Source organism: Musca domestica, unplaced genomic scaffold (genome assembly GCF_030504385.1).
Source record: "Musca domestica strain aabys unplaced genomic scaffold, Musca_domestica.polishedcontigs.V.1.1 179, whole genome shotgun sequence".
NCBI classification, from domain to species: domain Eukaryota; kingdom Metazoa; phylum Arthropoda; class Insecta; order Diptera; family Muscidae; genus Musca; species Musca domestica.
Window position 1 is genome coordinate 300,535 of NW_026712237.1, and position 20,460 is coordinate 320,994.

At 37.2% G+C, this 20,460-nt stretch overlaps 1 protein-coding gene across 5 annotated transcripts in view; it reads left to right on the forward strand.

Moving 5' to 3' along the window:
- The window catches only part of LOC101893340 (protein sidekick), a 309,215-nt gene that overhangs the window by 58,522 nt on the left and 230,233 nt on the right, over positions 1 to 20,460 (forward strand). The gene's annotated exons all lie outside the window — the stretch shown is intronic.

The window sequence follows — 20,460 nt, forward strand, 5'->3', positions numbered from 1 at the left end:
ACTTGCTATATCTAAATATTTCTCTCAACCATAAACCTGAAATGAATATGGAATTTATGATTTCGCATAAAATTGGATATAAATGTTCGATTTCCCTGTTCTTTTGCTCATACCAATATTTTTATCTGTATTAGATGAAGTATGAAAATTTAAGACTTCTGTCGACTATATCTGGTACCCCACGCACAGCTTAGCATTTTCTAAAAATGATCTCATATTTCATATATAGTGGGGGACATAACCAATATAGTCCAAACCTGGGCACGTCCCAATATTTATATAATATTTATTTAGGTCCGATACGAAATGGACAATATTGGTCCATTCCTTCGGAACCTGCTCCATACAGGGTCAGCAATTTTAATAATTTTAATTTTAATAAAAAGAAGTCAAATTATAATTAAATAATTGAACATTGGCTGAGGGTATACACCTGTCGGCAAAACCGACTGATACTTTTAACTTGATTTTGTCTAATTTTTGCATTTTCTTAAAAATGCCAAACAAAAATTAAATTTTGAAAAAAATTTCCTAGTAGAACATGATTCGAACTTGGATGGTTTCTGATGTTAAAAGAGCATATGTTTGAAGGCAATAACTTCAAAATAAATACTATTTTCCGAAGAAACGTAAGCCACCATCCACACCAAATTCACCAGTCTCCCTGCTCTTCCTTTTCATTTTCATAAAGCTCATCTTAAATGAGAAAAAAACTAATAAAACACTTTTAATTGAAAGCTTTGAAACCATGCTTACCATAACTTTTGTTGGAATAATAATAGAAAAGTTTAAGCTTAAGTACCCACCATTTGTCTAATAATAAATGCCGCACTTTTAAAATGTATTTTTTTACAATTCCTTCTCAGAAAGAATTGTCTATCTCTCATAATGCATGTAGCATCAATGGCAAGATAAAATTACCGTGAAACATATTTGTTTTTAAATGTAATGAAAGATTTGCATTTTTTAAATGTTAAGTACCTCGGATGAACATATAGAACAAAAAGACCAATAATGGCTTCCACGGAAGCATAAAATCCTTTGTGGAAGTGCATGCGAGTGACATTACCAAGGAAAATGCAAAAAACAGTACGAAATATGTACACTTCCAACAGCTGTCACTCAGACAATGAGGCTACGGCGTTAAAGCAAAAACAGCAAAAGGGATTGCCACATACACGACACAAATTAAAGTCCACAAACAGAAATGTGTAGAAATTTAAGCGGCTCGAAATGCAATGGCGATTATGGAAGATTACAGCTGATTTGGTTTGATTTATAACCGTGGGGGCTATATTATCAATTGGACCAACATTGACATTTTTTAACAAGAAATTACAGCTGATTTGGTTGCTTATTGGTGTCCTAGCTAAATGTGACACACAGCGCCGAAGATTGACCCAGTTGTGTCTCTGGACAAAAATTCGCACCAAAAAGGACAAATAAATTGTTTGAACAATTGGGGCCAAAACCTCCAAACATCCAAAAATTTGAAGGAATGGGGGTTCAGGACTACAGGGTGAGATAAAAAATGCAAAGTCAAATGCCATAATTTTTACATTTTTTTAAATTTTATTGAATGAAAGTACAAAAAAAAAATTCGGCCGAGCCAAACTTTAAATAACCCCTACCTTAGGGTAAAGGAAACATTAGAACCCATTATGACCCACAAATACCAATTTTTTTGACAAATCTGTGAAAAATGTGACAAAAACCATAAAAATACCGAATATTGGGAGGTACCACTATATGAGGGCCATAGCAAATCGTGGACCTATGCATGCAATGTTTCGTCACCGGAGCTAGAACCCATTATGACCAACAATTACCAATTTTTAGATAAATCCGTGAAAAAATGTGGCAAAAAGCAGCAAAAATACGGAGGTACCGTTGTATGGGAGCTATACCAAAGCGTAGACCCATACATACAACATTTCTCCACACGAACTAGGACCCATTATGACCTACAAATAAAAATTTTTAGATAAATCCGTGAAAAAATGTGCCAAAAATGTTACATGGGGACTATACCAAAACGTGGACCGATCTCATTTTCAATACCAACCATTTTAGATACAATACAAATGGTTCTGCTAAATTTTGACGCTCTACGTTAAATAATGTGGGCTGTGTCGTGATTTCAACAGACAGACAGACAGACGGACATCGTTAAATCGACTTAAAATTTTATGCTGATTATGAATATATATACCTTATAGGGTCCAAGACGAATATTTAGGGATGTTACAAACGGAATGACAAAGTTAATATACCCTGCTTTCCAAGGCGGGGAGTATAAAAATGTCGGAAAAAGCTTAAAATTTTATAATAAGTTTAGATTTTTTCGAATTGGTTAGCTTTGGCACTTATTATGGCCTTCAAACGGCCAATGAAACCATCACACGCTGCCCGAATGTTGCTCTGCGGTATTTTGGCTCATTCCCGGCGAAGAGCTTGCTTGAGGTGATCGTCACTTTGGTATCTTTTTTAGTGCCAACCTTGCTTTCCAAAATACGCCAACGGATTGATATCCGGATATTTTTTTATTGTGCGCTGGAAATGAAGCAAGGAACCTCATTTTGTAACCATTCTTTGGTAGCGCGTGCCGAATGCGATGGTGCTGAGTCCTGTTGGAATGTCCAAGGTTTGAGGCCAAAATGTTTGCGTACCTTTAAGGCTTTAACACACGCTCCAGAATATTTTCTCTATAATATTCGGCATTTATTCTGATGCCACGGTCGATTAATACAAGCGGAGAGCAACCATTGGCTGTTATGGCGGCCCACACCATCACCATGGCCGACGCTTGAGTTCTGGTGGCCAACCGAAGGTGCACGTTTTCAGCTGACCTCTTTGACAGGTAAACACAATCAATTTGTTTGTTTACAAACTGCTGGACAACGAATGTTTTCTCATCGGAGAAAACCAAATTCGGCACTTCACCGCTTTCGGCCAAACGAAGCTCTTTTGAGTCTATTTTCCTTCTGAAGCGGTGTAAGTTCTTGGACTTTTTGGAATTTCAATGGCTGTACCCCGAGCTCATTTTTTCAATATTTGCCAAATGGAATATTGCGATATGTTCAGCTCACGAGCCATTTTTCGGCTACTGCGAGGCGGGTTTTGATCCAGTCGCTTCTTTACTTTTCGAACCATTTCTGCTGATGATGCTGTTTTCTTCTACGATCTACTTCCTTGATGTCGGGATACGCTGCCAGTATCACGGTTACGAGCGATGGTACGAGACACTCTACTACGATAGCCACTTGTGGTTCTCCAGCCAAATAACTGTTTTTCTGGAAAATTCTCACCGAAATGCATTTGTTCGCTTGTAAACAATATAATGAGCTGTCACTGGAATAATTTTAACAGCTGTCGGACAAGTGGCTTAGAAATGACAGCAGTCTGAAGTTGGTTAAAATATTTTTCATCTCACCCTGAAGTTTCAAGTTTTGGTATGGACTCCATACGTATGTGCCTCCAGATATTCGGTATTTTTGTATTTGTGTCACACTTTTCCCCAGAATTATTCCAAATTTGGTATTTAGGTTTCGCAGTGGGTACTGCTTCCAATGACAGCAAATTATCATACAAATTTTCGGTATTTTGATGATTTTAGCCACTTTGTCCTGCAAAGGTCCACAGTAAAGGTCCACGTTTTCTCATAGCCCCCCATAAGTTTAACACCTAATATTCGGCATTTTTAAAATTTAAGCGGAGTTTTTCAATGGAGTTACTAAACTTTCAGCAAGTTCCTTCCAAATTGTGGAGGTTTTTACCTTTTTACTTGTTATTAATTAAATCTGATCTAGACATTGTGTCTAACTTAAATGTCTTAATAATCTATTCAAATTTAATAGCTCCTATTAATACTTATATTACAGCGTAATGCATTTAGTAATCATATAAAAAATTACTTTAATTACCCACCATTGCTTCTGACCTTTTTAAAATTCTAAATTGTTTTATATTTCCAATCTTCTTTTGATTTGAAACAAAAAAATTGATATCCAACAATTTCCATTACACCTGTGGCAACACTTTGATTTGCGTTTGCGAAACAGCTCCACATTAATAAACATAATTTCCTTCATTTGTCTGCAATAAAAAAACACCGGAGTGTGTAAAGTTATAATAGAACAAAACAGAAGATAAAAGGTTGCTCGTTGGGCACGCTTAAAATACATGGCGGACATATGAAAAAATCTCTGAAAAGGGGGGATATAAGAGATCAAGAGGTCTTATGGTAAAAAGGTGTTCAAGGTGTTGTTTTTTGCCTGGCATTTAACAATGATCTGGATGGATGATTGTTGAGTGGATGTGAGCTATGAGCTTGAAAATGTTACTGTTTTCTTCTTGTTCTTGCTTAACTCCTATGGCAGCAGCTTGATTTTTTTCCCGACTCGCTTCTTGCTTACCTTTTGTTGCCACCTTTTTGCAATTTTCTTCTTGGGATGCTTCTGTTGTTGGTAATTAAGACTGTCATTCACTGAACCATGCAACAAGGTTGGCTCTCCATACTTGTATTCTTTTTTTGTTTGCAAGCCAACATCATCACACCATCAGCCCGGTGCCTCCTGCTCAACTGTCTGAAGGCATCTGCTACCAATTTTATACTCCAATATTTTTTGCATCTTGACGATGTGTTGGGCTGTAGGTCGGTCGGCCGGAATGGCTTGCCCTTTCGTAAGGGGAGCGAGAAGTGTTCATTTTTATTCCATGGTTGGCGTAATGGATGCCTGTAATTCCCAGCACTTTGCGTGTAATAAGTGTGTACTCTGTACATTCGATTTATCCTAGGTAGGGCTGGATGGTTTGCTGGCTGCTGACTGAATGGTTGGTTTGTTGGTTGGCTGACTGGCTGGTTGTTTGTCTGACAGAGGACTGCAGCTGTGAATTTGTTTTATTTTAAGCTCGATTAAGTACCTGAGCAACCATGCGTTTTTTCATAGCTTGCATTCACTGGTTGTGAACTTGTTGTGTGCTACTGGGCTTCTCACCTTTCTGTGAACCACTGCTCTTGCCTTCTTGGTACCTTTTTTCATTTTTATTTTTTTTTGCAATTTTCCAGAAAATTATATGGTTTGTGTTTCTGTTAACTTTAGCATTGCTCTTATCGGCAACGATTTTTTTGCAGCAACCAAGTGCGAAATCTGACAGTATATAATGCAGTTTTTCAGTTTTACATTTCATTTCAAGTCAAAGAGAGAAAGAATCGAAATTGAAAATATCTTTGCCGTTAGTATTGTTGCAGCAGAAGCTAAAATGAATGCTTTATTTCTTTACATTTTTTGATTACAGGTCTCAGGAAAAAGGCAACGATTTTTTTGCAGCAACCAAGTGCGAAATCTGACAGTATATAATGCAGTTTTTCAGTTTTACATTTCATTTCAAGTCAAAGAGAGAAAGAATCGAAATTGAAAATATCTTTGCCGTTAGTATTGTTGCAGCAGAAGCTAAAATGAATGCTTTATTTCTTTACATTTTTTGATAACAGGTCTCAGGAAAAAGGAATAGGTTATGGTTCCTTTGAATTATTTCATAACGAATTCAGACGAAATTAAACTTTTTATACCCTCAGCCATATGGCTACAAAAGGCACATATCATTTGATACGGTCAAACGGTGCCTCATCGAAATAACGGTTCTAGACCCTAGGTCTCTTTGTACCAAATCGATCGAGTCGATCTAGCGATGTCCGTTCGTCTGTCCGTCTGTCTGGTGCGCACAATATCCAATTTGGTCCAAACTTAGTACATCGTAATATTATTGTCGATCGAACTAAGAGATGGACAATATAGGTCGGCTTCTTTGGTTACCTCCTCCACGAAAGGTCAAAATTTTAAAAAAAAAAAAATTACTGCACTGAAATAGAAGGATATTCCGATTTTGCTCCAACTTTGCAAATCCTAATATTTGCATCAGTTCTAGGTCAGGTGAGGAAATGGACACTATCGGTCCACTCTTTCTAGTACCTCCAGACCCAAGGTCTGGTGTTAAGATGAAATATATCAGACCTCTCCTTTGGTATCTCCCCCACAAAGGGTCAATATTTTGAATAACCGTGAAGGTCATAAGACGCAATATTAACATCCGTCTCCATTCAGACTGACAAATCTTAATATTTCTATCAACACAAGATGGAGTTCCCTTTGTGAAAAGTATATAACAAAGAGCTAGAGCGAGAGGCGGAGAGAGATATGCGCCGTTATGCCCCAAAAACAAAGAAGCAATGATGCATCATATGGTGGGGATGATCCTTGGCTGTGTTGTTGAGGTATTAAAATTTTTGTAAAAATGGTTGCCTTAATCCACCACAATATCCTGTACTTTACTTGAGTACTTATTAGGGACTCTTGCAACCATGTCCTTTAATATCCTTGTAGTCCAGTGAACCACCAAAATGGACCTCGGTAAGAGATACAACTTTCAATCGAATCCTCGAGTATTCCAGGACATCCTTGAAGAATCCTGTAGACTTTCTTGTATATCCAGTAAACTTCCTTGAATAATCCTGTGGAAGTACTTAGTTATCCTTTGTAAGTCCTATGTGTCCTTTTTTATCCTTCGATATCCTTTCAGTATGTTCAAGTACTTATTAAGAGGATCTCTTACAACCGTATGCCTCAATATACAATTATATTCCAGTCCAATGAAGCAGCAACATCGACCTCGATACATATCCCGTAGACATACTTCCATGCCTTGTAAGCTTCCTTTTCTTAAACATCTTTGTATGTCTTGTGTGAATATCCTTATCGTCTTGAATACTTTTTAGAGTATCTGCAATCGTGCCCTTGAATATCCCTGCAGTCTGCTCGAGTACTTGTTAAGGTATCTTGCTGGCGTATCCTTAAATATCCTTGAATACTTATTAGAACAGCCGTATCCTACAATATCCTTGTAGTCTGCTTGACTACTTATTAAGGTCTCTCGCAAGCGCATCCTTGAATATCCTGATAGTCTGTTTGAATACTGGACCCAGATGAGATATTCCAGTCCAAGAGATATCCTGTCGTTGCATTTGATAACTAAATTTAGAATCGGATAACCGGATCTATTCCAATTTTCGGGTTCTAATTTCTCCCACGAAACATTACTTTGCCGTAATCAGGTTAAATAACATAAGCACACGGTCATACTCCCCATCTCCGTTTTGGAAACTGACATAATCCCCACTCTATTGTGACCAAAAAACCAGACATAATCCTCATTGTAATTATTGGGATTATGTCCGGGAACCATCTATTTATAAAAACCTCTGTAACCTAAGGCCGCAAGCCTATAAAAATATGAACATTCTACATTTTATGGTTTCAGCCATTTTGCTACAGAGGTAACCTCACTGCCCCAACAATTGTTTTTTCAGTGGTAAAATTTCCAATTCTTTGATTCTAAAACTAACACAATTTCATCTACAATATTTCGTGGCCAATTGTTCAAGTATTCAATCCCTCTTTTTTTTGGTGGCTTCCTGAGGAAACCTTTGTTCACCGTTATTCTTAATTTAACAGTCCATTTAATGCCAAGACAATTGTTACACGAAAATGAAACAAAAATTGCAGACATACCACCACTGGCTGCTGTAAAATGGATTTGGCAATAAACCAGTTTCAATCAATTTTCCCCCCAGTTGCTATTGGAATTTATTGTTCATTGTAGTTTTGTTTTTTTTTTTTTTTTCATTCCTTGGCGAATATCTTAACCATGAGCTTGAGAAATCCTTTCACCATGTTGCAGATTTTCATTTCACAACTCCAAGGCAGGAAAAAAACATAAAAGGAGATTTCTCCTGTATTTATCTTTGACTTGAGTTTAGTTTTTCTTTTTTTTTTCGTTAGTGCAACTTGAACTTTGTTTTGTCCCCCTTTTTCTCTGTACTTCTTTTCCAATCCCTCTGCCCTCTATCTTGAAAATTATTGTGTTTGGTAGTACTGCATGTTGCACGTTTAAATCCAAAACACACACAAATAAATTGCAGTATCGACATGAAAACGTGCAACCCAACATTGTAGAGGGCAATCGAGTACCAGCTTAAGTTTGTTAGCTGAATTGTGGAGGGAAAATTTTGAGGCATTTTCTTTGGGGATTTATATGTTATAAGTTGTAGATTTGTTGTTTGCTTTTGCAAGAAAGTGATAAAAAACTAACCAAGATAAACATAAATCAAAAATGAATTAATAATACTTTTGGGGTCGTTTTGAATAAAGTTACTTGTTGGATCGGGAAGTTATGTTTGAAAAAATCGTGACATGAATGCATACAATTACAAAGCTGTCATCAGTTCATTCCGAAACAGGAAGTTGAACCATATATATCCCAGGAGGATCAGGGTACCTCACCTCAAATACCTCCCTCACAAAGGGCCAATATTTTGAAAATTCATGAAGCTCATAAAACACGAACTTAACATCCGCTTCCATTCAGTCTTGGCACATCTCAATATTTCCATCAACACAAGATCCGTTAAAAATATGGTAGAGATCGAACATATTCCTTCTGGTACCTCCCCACAAAGGGTCAAAGTTTTTAATAACAAAACGATCGTAAAATCCGAAATAAACATCCGGTTCTCTTCAAATTTTACACCAAAAAATATTTTTATTAACCCAAGGTCTGGTATGAAGATGGAATATATCGGTCCAGGTCCACTCCTTCAGGTACCTCCCACACAAAGGGTCAACATTTTGAATATTAATGAAGCTCGTAAAACACGAAATTAAAATCCGATTCCATTCAGACTTGGCACATTCCAATATTTCTATCAACACAAGATCTGTTTTAAAGATGGTTGAGATCGAATCATTCCTTCTTGTACCTTCTCCACGCAGGGTCAAAGTTTCGAATAACCATAACGATTATAAAATCTGAAATATGCATTCGGTTTTTTTCCTATTTCACACATCCCATTATTTCTGCTAACACAGTATCTGCTAGGAAAATGGGATATATCAGCGCACTCTTTCTGGTACTTCGGCCACAGAGGGTCAACATTTTGAATATCCCTGAAGCTCATAAAACGCGAAATTAGTCTACAATTTCAATCAGACTTGGATCTCAATGTTTCCAACAGCACAAGATTTGTCATAAAGTTGATAAAAATCGGACCATTTCTTCTGGTACCTTCCCCACATAGGGTTCAATTTTTGGAAAAAGAGAAGGTGAAATATGCATCCAACTCTCTTCAAATTAACACATCCAAATATATTTGCCAACGCAAAATTTGTTGTGAAGATGATATATATCTGTCAACCCCTTCAGGTACCTCACTCACAAAGAGTCTCAATTTCCATTTCTCATATCTGCCGTAACTTGCAAAACATTTGTAAAGAATCCCCAACTTGCCATATTTAAATATTTTTCTTAACCAAAAATCTGATATGAATATGAAATTTATCGGAATTTATAATTTCACATAAAATTGGATATAAATGTTGGATTTCCTATAAATTTTTTACATGCAAATGTAATTCCGTTTGTAACACCGCGAAATATACATTTTAGGCCCCACAAGGTATATATATTCATGATTAGCATAACATTTGATTTAGCGATGTCCGTCCGTCTGTGGAAATCACTCTAGCTTCCGAACGAAATGAAGTAGGTTGATAAAATTTTACTCAAGTGTATATTATGTCTGCAGGACTTTTGGTATTGGCCATGTAGGTCCACGCTTTGGTTAGCCCCTATTTTAACAGAATTTTTTATTTTTTGAAAATTACCTAATTCGTTTCAAATGGTGGAGGGTATTCAAAGTTCGGTCGACTAACAGCATTTTAACTTTTTTTTTTTTTTTTCAATAAATCTCCGTATTTGTGATTTCACCCCCTTGTGAGTCAACGTCAACCTTTGCATGAAATAATCGTCAAAAATTTAATTATATGGACCGTACTATCAATTAAAATAAAAATTTCATGAATTTTTCTCAATATGATGTTAAAAAAACGTCTCTGTAGCTCCTAAAAAATCACCCTTCGTAATATGGATCTAGTATACGTTTTTGGACTACATTATATATTTTCTCAGTATTTTATAAAATGATAATGTCTGCTTTGTGTATTTTGACAACTGTATGTTTACCTAATTATCAAAAACCAAATCCTACCAAATTCACACCCAATCTCCCTCCCATAGCTTACTTTTAATTCCATAGAAATTTTCTATTTATTTAGGATTTCCAATGTAGCACTATGTGTGTGTGTGTGTTTATTTATTTGTTGCATGGCGCACAAACAATTAAAATGTCGTAACAATTTTTCAAACAAACAATACAAAACTGAATCGGATCGACATCCATAACAACACAAAACAAAGCTAAACACCAAACACACCTTAATTACAGTTTTAATCTCTTCGGATCCATTGAATTATAATGGATTACAGAGAGACACGGAGATATAGTGTGTGAGAGAGGGAGAGAGAGAGTGTGGGTAAAATACCAAATGATTATGTTATGGTATTTATCGCATTTACAGGCAAACACAGGAATTCATTTTTAAAATCGCATTAATCTGAAAAAAAAACGTTGAAGAGGGAGAGGCATTACCACCGCATCGAATGACTTTGCAATGCATCACCTGAATTTGATGGAGTTTCGCCCTCGTTTTTCTGTTTCGTTCTTTTTGAATTTACACATAAAACTCACAGAAGTGATACTGATTTTTTGTTGCTGCTGTTGTTGTTATTGGCCATAATGCTGCCTCCCTTCATAAAATTCAGGAACATGCAATGCTTCCAAATCAACCCATCCATTATTCTTATAGTTTTTTTTATTTCTCAGAGAGAGAAAAAAGGAACATTCCCATGATTGCTACAAAGAAGTCAAACAAGTTTCTTGCAGTTGTTGTAGTTGCTGCTGCTGCTGCCACTCCACGATCATTTACAAAAGTTGAACTTTCCAGCTAAAGGAGAACCTTCTTCATATGGTTTTTCTGTTTATACCCTCCACCATAGCATGGAGAGTATATTAAGTTTTCCATTCCGTTTGTAACACCTAGAAATATACATTTTAGACCCCACAATGTGTAAATATTCTTGGTCAGCATAATATTGTATGTCGATTTAGCGATGTCCGTCCATCTATCCGTCTGTCCGTCTGTGGAAATCACTCCAGCTTCCGAACGAATTGAAGTAGATTCATACAATTTTACACAAATGTATATTATGTCTGGAAGACTTTTGGTTTTGAAAATAGTCCATGTAGGTCCACATTTTGGTATAGCCCCCATATAATGGTACCTCCCGATATTCGGTATTTTAATGATTTTTGCGACAATATTCATCGGAATTGTTTTTAAATTTGGTATTTGAAGTTTGAAATGAATACTACAGACTATGACAGAAAATTGTCTGTGTAGGTTCACGTCTTCGTATAGCTCCCACATAACGGTACCTTCCGATATCAGGTATTTTGATGATTTTAGCGACATTTTTCACCGGAATGGCATTCGAAGTTCGTAACATATACTACAGCCTATGACAGAAAATTGTCTGTGCAGGTTCACGTGTTCGTATAACCCCCATACAACGGTACCAGCCGATATTCGGTATTTTGATAATTTTAAGTTTCGCAATGAATATTGTAATGGCTTATGGCAAAAGTTACCTATGGAGGTCCATGTCTTCGTATAGACCCCAATGTAACAGCTACATTCGGTATTTTTACGATTTAAACCAAATTTTTAACGGAGTTTATAGTTTTTGAAAATTGCCAAATTCGTTTCAAATGGTGGAAGGTATTCAAAGTTCGGTCCGGCTCAACTTACAGCTTTTTTACTTGTTTTTTATTCTCTTGTATTGCTACTTGCCACATTTTGTGGATTGTTTATTACTTCTTATGTTTCTCGATGAGAGTCTCGCCTCTTTGCTCTGCCTGCCACTGACAAGATACCAAATATGGTTAAAATTTTAACCATTGATAGTGTTTTTTTTTTTTTTTTTTTGCCTTTTTGGTAGTTCCCTTGACAAACCAGTTAACAGACATTGGGGATTTTATTTTACAGCTCATGTTCTTTGGGGTTACACTCTCATATCATGTGAAATGGCAGAAGCTATACAAGTCAGGAACATTGAGGGGAGTAGACTTCTCTTGTAGCTTTTTGCCAACTGGAAATTGTTTATGTTGCACTTGAAATGCTAAAAGGCCTGAAAATGAAGTGAACCTTTGGAGTGGGAGATTGCAAAAAAAAAAAAATGCTTAAATCACTTGGAAGAAATGAGGGGAAAATTACTTAAATGTTGCTTTCTGATTTTAAGAGCATACGAATTAACGATAGCTGTGGCCCTTGACATCAGAAATATAGAATGGCATACAAAGTGCTAATGTACAGGGTTGTCCATATTCGACGGACCCATCTGACAATGCCATAACTTTTGACAGAGATGTCACATCGCTTAATGACATACCGCGTTTGAAGCGTCAGTCCAAGCAGATTTTTACCATTAACCAATAAACGCCACGCGAACGCTCTGAAATAGTTGAAATTTACATTCAACAGAAGAAGTCAATTGTGAAAACACAACGTGCTTTTAAAACATTAAAAAATGTGAAAAGTGCGCCTTCTAAGAACGCCATTAAGCGTTTAAACGAAAAATTTTCGACTGGTAAGGCTTTTTCTAATCCGAAGAGGCCATATAAAAGTCGACCAAGGCGATCGGCCGAGAATATCGCAGCCGTACGAGCCAGTGTTGAGAGGTCCCCAAGAACATCCCAAAAACGCCGTTCTCAGCAGTTGGGCATGGCTTGGTCCACTTTACAACTGATTATTCGCATTGATTTGCATTTGTTCCCGTACAAAATTCAATTGACGCAAAGAATGTTGCCTGCGGACAAGCCTCGTCGATTGGAATGGGCCCATGGGTCCGTCGAATATGGACAACCCTGTAAGTTAATATGAAGATAAACTCGTTTTATTGGACAGAGAGATTTGCGAAGACTACTAAATAAGTCTCGGAGTTTTCCACTTTTCACGGCTGCAGATCACAGCTAACAGTTTCTATATATGCAAAAAAAATTCCTCGAGATTTTCCATTTCATCTTTTATAGTTGAGCGATAAATGTTCAGACAGTTCAAAAAATCCCTAAGGGCTAACGTTTTTATTCTCTAAGTTCCATATATTCGGAAAGCACTATTGGAGGCCCTCACATTTCTTATACCCTCCACCATACATAGTAGGGAGGAAATATTAAGTTCTTCATTCCGTTTGTCGAATTCCGTTCATCGAAATAATAAATTTAGAAATAAGAAGGTATATACAGGGTAAAATAAACAACTGCAACAAAGTGAAACGCCATAATTTTTTAATTTTTTCTTATTTATTTTTTTTTTATTATTATTATTTATTTATTTATTTATTTTTATTTTTTTTTTTTTTTTTGAATGAAAGCAACAAATGTCGAAAATAGCATCAACCTTTAGAATAAGTTTAGATTTGTTCGAATTGGCCACCTTTGGCATAAATTATGGCCTTCAAACGGCCAATAAAATCGTCATCGCCGGAATGTTGCTCTGCGGTAATTTGGCCCATTCCCGGCGAAACGCTTGCTTGAGGTGATCGACACTTTGGTATTTTTTAATGCCAACCTTGCTTTCCAAAATACTCCAGACACAATAGTCCCAAGGATTGGTATCTGGAGCATTTGGTGGCCATTGTGCGCTGGAAATGAAGCGAGGAACCTAATTTTGTAACCATTCTTGGGAGGCGCGTGCTGAGTGCTATGGTGCTGCGTCTTGTTGGAATGTCCAAGGTCTGCAGCCAAAATGTTGACGTGGCCAAGGCTTTAATACACCCTTCAGAATATTTTCGCGATAATATTCGGCTTTTATTCTGATGCCACGGTCGATTCATATAAGCAGAGAGCGACCATCGGCTCTTATGGCGGCCCACTTCATCACCATGGCCGGCGCTTGAGTTATGGTGGCCAACCAAAGGTACACATTTTCAGCCTACCTCTTTGGCAAGTAAACACGATCCGTTTGTTGGTATACAAACTGCTGGACAACGAATGTTTTCTCATCGGAGAAAACCAAATTCGGAAGTTCTCAACTTTCGGCCAAACGAAGCAACTCTATAGCTCTTTTGAGTCTATTTTCTTTCTGTTGCGGTGTAAGTTCTTGCACTTTTTGGAATTTCAATGGTTTTACCCCGAGCTCATCTTTCAGTATTTGGAGAATGGAATATTGCGATATGTTCAGCTCACGAGCCATTTTTCAAAGTTGTCTATCCTGGTCCTGATCTTTGGCCCCATATATCAACACCTCCCTACATTCGGTATTATGAAAGATTTTAGGTACAATATTCACAGAAATTGATTGAAATTTCATATTTGAAATTCCTAATAGGTACTACAGCCTGTGACGGATAATTGCCTATGCAGGTCCAGGTCGGTAACGGTAACTCCCTATATTCGATATTTTGATTATTTTAGCTACATTATTCATCTGTTTTTTTTTTAAGTTTCGTGTTTTAATATTGTTATGGCCTATGACAAAATTTGCCTATGCAGGTCCCCGACTTCGTATAGACCCCAATATAACGGTAACTCCCCCAATTTGGTATTTTTATGATTTTTGACCGTATTTTGCGATGTTTTCTTTTTTTATTTCTAAATTCCTTCCAAATGGTGGAGGGTATTCAACGTTCGGCCCGGCTGAATAACCCCGGACGATAATTTTAATATAACTACCATTATATGACCACTTGTTGGATAGGACTTTATGAGCTTTGAAATGATGTTGCATATCATCCATATCGATTTTATAGATTTGGGTCTAAACCGGGTCTTGGAACCAAACTTTCGGATCAAATATCCCGGTAACCGGGTCCATTTCCCTATAAAAAATATACCTTCCCGGAATCAGGTAATACCTACTTCTAAAAAAAAATCCAAGAATTTTTACTAAACTAGAGCTTATTGTCATCATTTTGCTGTTTGCCAAGAAGGATAGTCATCTGGATGATCGAAGATCATACATCACAGCATTTTTCCATGATTTTTATTTTGGCTTGGAAAGCTGTTTTTTTATAACTGAACCGAAGATTAACCCTATTGAACAAGTGAGGCTCGTTATGTACCATCGAAATTTAGATTTCCAAACATTTTATCTTTTATTTCTCAACTTCTTATCGTGAAAATAATTGTCTCTTCGATTTATATTTCGACTACTTATACCAAAACCTTTTAGGCTTTGCGAGAGGACTTCTCCCACTTTTCATACGGATTTTTATTTTTGAGAGATGACTCATATAGCCTTTTAATACCCTTCCAAACATTCAGGATATTTTCAAGGATTTGTAGGAGGGTTACAAGTTAGTTTTATATTTGATAAGCGACTATCCCACATGGAACCGCTGTAGATGGTACAAAATGTTCTTAAAAATGGTATTTTTTCAAAGGGTGAATAGAACTCTTAGTACCAGGTTGTTATCTTAAAAAGTTCACAATTGTAAGCTGGATTCTGTTATGGGTTCTAGAACGAATATTCCCATGTGTTTTAAAATTACCAACCTCAAGTTTATCTACATCCTATGGGTGAAGATATTCCAAACGCTCCCCCTCAATCAGTAATAACAAAGCCTGTTGTCTTATTGGCTATGGTGGTGGCGGTGGCATCAGTCTCGCCACGCACTCTCTTTTTACGGTTTCTTTTCTTGTGGCAGCTCTTGTGGTTTTGTTATTTCTGCTTTTCAAACTTTTTTTTTTTTTTGAGGTACTTTAAAACTTATTGCCATTGTTTACGAATAAACACAACAGTAGAGCAAAAAAAAAAAAAAAAATAACAAAAAGCAACAATAACCGAACACACTACATCAAAACCCAGAAGAGGAGAAAACGAAAAAAATGAGCATCAACAGCAACGGCGGCAACCACAAAATAGTGAACAATGAAAACATAGAAACGAATCGTAAAAGCCACCACAGTACCACAATTCATCCATCTTCTTACCCTGATATTTTCAGCCATCCGAACTAGACATATGGATGGATGGATGGCTAGCTGCTGTTGTGTAGAAGTAAGAAATGGAAGAGTGTCTGCATCAAAAGAAAAAAGGGAGCTAAATGTAGGTTAACACAATATTGTGTTTTCCAAATATCATAGCGATACACACACACATACATGTGTACACGACATCACACCGGGTACCTCAATGTAAACTTGGCTTTAAGCGCCAATACTTTAAACCAATACCACAACATGAACGAGCCACCGGCAACAAGACCTAAGATGAATGGATAACAATGCATTTTGTTTGGATTTAATGGGATGTGCTGGAGAATAATTCAAGGAGGACAGATCCTAGAGCATGTCACTAAAGCAGAAGAAATGTATTAAAGTCGTATGGCCCTGAGACCTTTTTAGAATTTGATAATCCGTCTTCAGATTTATTCTCCGACCTCGCCCAAGAGGATGTCACTAAAGCGGAATAAATAAATTAAAGTCGTATGGCCCTGAGACCTTTTTAGAATTTGATAATCCGTCTTCAGATTTATTCTCCCACCTCGACTCCGCCTCAAATAGCTCCAGCCCTGTAAGATTTCAATTCATACCAGCCTATGTTCCCTCGAAGGGAGTATCCGATTTGATCCAAACTTGGTAATATTATTGTCATACTTAGATCGAGTTCGGAGATGGACAATATCGTTCCACTCCTTTTAGTACCTCCCCCACAACATGTCAATATTTTCAAAGAAAATAATTTACGGCACACAAAGGGAATGGATAATTCCCAAATTTTGTCCCAACTTTGCAAATCCAAATATTTGCATCAGCGCTATTTTAGGTGCAAAAATGGACAATATCGGTTCACTACATCAAGTACCTCCCCCCAAAGGGTCTAAATTTTGAATAATTAAAAAATAATATAAAATTTGACGTAACTGTTCAATTGTCTTCAAATTACCCACATCACAATATTTGCATTAACCCAAGGTCAGGTATGAAGATGGAATATATTGTTCCACTCCTTCTGGTACCTCCCCCACAAAGGGTCAACATTTTGAATACTCATGATGCTCATAAAACACGAAATTAACATCCGATTTCATTTAAACTTAGAACATTTCAATGTTTCCATCAACACACGATATATAATAAAGATGGTAGAGATCGGTCCCTTTCCTCTGGTACCTCCCCAACATAAGGTGCAATATTTTTGAAAAACAAAATTCTCCAAGAAGGCGAAATAAGCATCCAACTCTTTTCAAATTTCACTCATCCAAATAATATAATCCATACTTTCATGCTACTGATAATGCAAAAGGTGGCTTGTTTACATTACCTCGTAATGCGTTATTCGGCTCATGTGGCTCTCAAATTTTCCCAGGCATATAAATGTTTTATAACATAACATTTCTTATTTTATTTATTTATTTTTGCGTTACACCCCAATGTAGCTGTTTTCCGTTCATGTTGAGTTTACCTAAAGATTTGCCAAATTTTTGTGCAGATGTCGAAAAATGGCAGTTAAACGTCCAGCATTTTTCTGTTGCCGTTGTTTTTGTTTTCGTTGTTGCTGTTGTTTTGTTTAGCTTTAGGTGCCGATGGCATTTCTGCCGTTGAAAGGTCAAATTTCAAGTAACAGTTACTTTTGTCATATCCGGTTTTCAAGCCTTTTTTTCGTTGGCAACTGCAGAGGGAACTTGTTATAATTAAAACTGGTATGCAAGGGTTGCCATGTGCATTTGTAATAATCACAAAAAAAATGAAATCTCCAAATTATAATTTTAAATGCAGCTTAGAACGTCAAGCAGCCCTATAGATTAGAAAAATTAGAATTTTTTGTTGTGATGACGGCATATAGGTCCGCAATTTTTCTAATAGCACCCATAAGACGGTCCAATCCAATTTAATGTATTTAGGAAATAAAGTCATATTTTCAACAGGATTTGCTGAATTTATATTTTTTTGATACCACATTTTTCAATTGCATCTTCAAAGTCGGTATTTGGACTTCACTATACAAGCAACATTCTCTGGCAGAAAGTTCTCTATTCGATTCCATGTTTCCCTTATGACGACTCATACCTCATATTCGGTATTTTTATTATTTTAGCCAATTTTAATACCCTTTGGTAAGGTCAAAACGTGCCTTGTCGAAATAACGGTTTTAGACCCTAGGTCTCTTTGAACCAAAAGCATTTCAGGATATTTGGAGTCGACCTAGCGATTTCCGTCCGTCTGTCTGCGCACGATAGCTCTCGAAGGAAGTATCGGATTTGGCCCAAACTTAGTACATCGTAATATTATTATCAAACTTAGATCGAGTTCGGAGATGAGCAATACCGGTACACTCCTTCTGGTACCTCCCCCCAAAAAGGGGAAAAAAAAAAAAATCCGCACAGAAGGAGAAATGATAATCCGATTTTTCTCCAAATTTGCGAAAGGGTCAACATTTTGAACAATTATAAAGCTTATAAAATTTAATGTAAGACTCAGATTGTCTTCAACTTTCACACATCATTTTATATTTATTCACCCAAAGTCTGGTGTTCGGTTAGAATACAGGGCGAGAAGAAAAAACTGCAACCAACTTAAGACTGCTGTCATTTCTAAGCCACTCGTCCGACTGCTGTTAAAATTATTCCAGTGATAGCTCATTATATTGTTTACAAGCGTACAAAAGCATATTGGTGAGAATTTTCCAGAAGCAAAAGTTATTCGTGATGGAATTCACGCGTGATAGTGTGATTTTTTTGTATTTGGCTGGAAAGCCACAAGTGGCTATCGTCAGAGCAATCCAGTATTTAAATGTAAATAAATCTTTTGTGTCTCGTACCATCGCTCATTACCGCGATACTGGTAGCGTTACGCGACGTCAAGGAAGTGGGCGGAAGAAAACAGCAACATCAGCAGAAATGGTTCGAAAAGTAAAGAAGCGACTTGATCGAATACCCCGTCGCAGTGGCCGAAAAATGGCTCGTAAGCTGAACATATCGCAATATTCTATTCGGCAAATATTGAAAAATGAGCTCGGGGTAAAGTCATTTAAATTCCAAAAAGTGCAAGAACTTAAACCGCAAAATGGACTCAAAATATCTAAAGAGTTTCTTCGCTGAATTTGGTTTTCTCTGTCTCCGGTAAGAAAACATTTGTTGTCCAGCAGTTTGTAAACAAACCAAATGATCGTGTTAACTTGCCAAAGAGGTCCCCTAAAATGTGCACCTTCGGTTGGCCACCAGAACTCAAGCGTCGGCCATTATGATGGTGTGGGCCGCCACAACAGCCGATAGTCGCTATCCGCTCGTATTAATCGACCGTGGCATCAGAATAAATGCCGAATATTATCGCGAAATTATTCTGGAGGGTGTATTAATGCGTTGGGCACGCAAACATTTTGGCCGCAGACCTTGGACATTCCAACAGGACTCAGCACCATCGCAATCAGCACGCGCCACCCAAGAATGGTTACAAAATTGAGGTTTCTCGCTTCATTTCCAGCGCACAATGACCACCAAAATCTCCGGATACCAATCCGTTGGACTATTGTGTCTGGAATATTTTGGAAAGCAAGGTTGGCACTAAAAAATACGCCGTGATTGTGCGACGGTTTCATTGGACTATTTTGTCTGGAGTATTTTGGAAAGCAAGGTAGTGCCAACCAAAAAATACCAAAATGTCGAACACCTCAGGCAAGCGCTTCGCCGGACCGGAATGGACCAAAATACCACAGAGCAACATTCGGGCAGGGTGTGGCGGTTTCATTGGCCGTCTGAAGGCCATAGTTCGTGCCAAAGGTGAGCAATTGGAACAAATATAAATTTATTCTAAAATTTGATGCTATTTCCGTAATTTTTTTCTTTCATTTAATAAAATTTAAAAAAATTTAACAAGTGAAAAAACCGTAAGTTCGGCCGGGCCGAACTTTGAATACCCTCCACCATTTCGAACGAATTTGGCAATTCTCAAAAACAATAAAATCAGTTAAAAATTCTGTTAAAATCTTACAAATACCGAATGTAGCGGTTATGTTAGGGTCTGTACGACGACATGGACCTGCATAAGTAACTTTTGTCATAAGCCTTTAGAATATTCAAATGCGAAATTTGAAAAAAATTCGCTGAATAATATAGCTAAAATCATCAAAATACCGAATATCGGGAGCTACCGTTGCATGGGGTCTATACGAAGACGTGGACCTGCACAGACAATTTTCTGTCTTAGGCTGTAGTATTCATTACGATCTTCAAATACCAAATTTTAAACAACTCCGGTGAATAATGTCGCTAAAATCATGAAAATACCGAATATCGGGAGGAACTGTTATATGGGGGCTATACGAAGACGTGGACCTGCACAGACAATCTCCTGTCACAGGCTGTAGCATCCATTACGAATATCAAATACCAAATTTGAAAGAATTCCGATGAAGAATGTCGCTGAAATCATCAAAATACCGAATATCGGGAGGTACCGTTACATGGGGGTTATACCAAAACTTGGACCTACATGGCCCAGTTTCAATG